Consider the following 2,105-nt stretch of genomic DNA (forward strand, 5'->3'; position numbering starts at 1 on the left):
CCCAGGCGGAGCCCGGATACCTTTCTACCTCAAGAGGAAAACGTTCTTTCCGACGGAAGGAGCCAGCATACCAATCCACCCTGAGCGCCTCCGGCAGTCCTGCCGCGGCTCCCATTCCTCCGGCGCCGCGGGCTGTGGACCAAGCTGACTGCTCGGAGCTGGGGCTCTGGATGGTCAGCGCCGGTTCCGCAGAGCTCCGGGTTCCCGCAGAGCTCCGGGTTCCCGCAGAGCTCCGGGTTCCCGCAGAGCTCCCGGTTCCCGCTCAGCTCCGGGTTCCCGCTCAGCTCCCGGTTCCCGCTCAGCTCCCGGTTCCCGCAGAGTTCCCGGTTCCCACTCAGCTCCGGGTTCCCGCACGAGCTCCCGGTTCCCGCACAGCTCCCGGTTCCCGCAGAGCTCCCGGTTCCCGCTCAGCTCCGGGTTCCCGCTCAGCTCCCGGTTCCCGCTCAGCTCCCGGTTCCCGCACGAGCTCCCGGTTCCCACTCAGCTCCGGGTTCCCGCACGAGCTCCCGGTTCCCGCACAGCTCCCGGTTCCCGCACGAGCTCCCGGTTCCCGCACAGCTCCCGGTTCCCGCAGAGCTCCCGGTTCCCGCACGAGCTCCCGGTTCCATCAGAGCTCCCGGTTCCCGCACGAGCTCCCGGTTCCCGCACGAGCTCCCGGTTCCATCAGAGCTCCCGGTTCCCGCAGAGCTCTCGGTTCCATCAGAGCTCCCGGTTCCCGCAGAGCTCTCGGTTCCATCAGAGCTCCCGGTTCCCGCAGAGCTCTCGGTTCCATCAGAGCTCCCGGTTCCATCAGAGCTCCCGGTTCCATCAGAGCTCCCGGTTCCCGCAGAGCTCTCGGTTCCATCAGAGCTCCCGGTTCCCGCAGAGCTCTCGGTTCCATCAGAGCTCCCGGTTCCATCAGAGCTCCCGGTTCCATCAGAGTTCCCGGTTCCATCAGAGCTCTCGGTTCCATCAGAGTTCCCGGTTCCATCAGAGCTCCCGGTTCCCGCAGAGCTCCCGGTTCCCGCACGAGCTCCCGGTTCCCGCAGAGCTCCGGGTTCCTGCTCAGCTCCCGGTTCCCGCAGAGCTCTCGGTTCCCGGTTCCCGCAGAGCTCCGGGTTCCCGCAGAGCTCCGGGTTCCCGCATGAGCTCCCGGTTCCCGAGAAGAACGCCTGCGCAGCGGCGGCAGGGCTGTGCGACCCGCTGCGGTGGCCTGGTGCAGGTGCAGGCGCTGGCCGCGGGCTCACCACCTCCGCCGGCTGGGGATGGCCCTGGCGGCCCGTGTCGGGGGCCAGAGTCCTGGAGCGCAGGTGTGCAGCCAGCACTGGGACAGGCTGCCTGTGCTCCCGTCCACTCTGCTTGTGCCCTGCAGCCCTCTGCCGTGGGAGGGTCGGGGGAATGGGAGACTCGCAGGCAGCCCGCTGCCTGAGACAGAGGTAGGACAGGACGAGGGGTGCTGCTGTGCTTTGGTGAGTCGCTCAGAGGACAGCGAGGACCCGCATGGCCGGGACCTTCAGGGAGCAGAGCTTACTTTGTTCTTGAGGGAACATAGGAATGGGGAGAAAATTGCCTTTATTTTCCTGTCTTAGCCCAACATTAACTGAACTGTCCCTCCTGTGGCTCCAACCTCGGCCGGTTTGAGGAGCACAGCTGTGCCCTGTGGGCAGCATCTGGCCCGCAGAGGCCTCCTGACAGCCATGTGGGAGCTGGGCCTGTGTACCAGGCGGTACAACTGGAGAGTCAGCCCGCTCAGCTCCGCATCTGTCCCTTCCGTGACAAGATCTTCATGTCTGGGCAAAGGAGCACTAGGGGCTCACCTACCTCACAGTCACCAAGCGGAGCCCGCAGCATGCATGGAGCTCTCCGAGTGATGCAAGACAAGCACGAGGGTCTCCAGTGATCTGGAAGCAACCGCATTGCTCTGAGGACTGGAAACTGAGAAGATGTCCCGGGGTAACGGGCTCCAGGTGAAACTGGGGGCTGGATCATAGCTGGCCTTGGGCCTTATTCTCTCAGGTGTTGGTTAGCTTGTTTACCTGAAAGTTTCTCCATCCCAGCTTCCATTTGGCAAGCTCTAAAGCAGGTCTGCATTTATTTTCCATGATCTTTTCTCTCTCCAACATTCT

Source organism: Molossus molossus, unplaced genomic scaffold (assembly GCF_014108415.1).
Source record: "Molossus molossus isolate mMolMol1 unplaced genomic scaffold, mMolMol1.p scaffold_m16_p_13, whole genome shotgun sequence".
Lineage (NCBI taxonomy): Eukaryota > Metazoa > Chordata > Mammalia > Chiroptera > Molossidae > Molossus > Molossus molossus.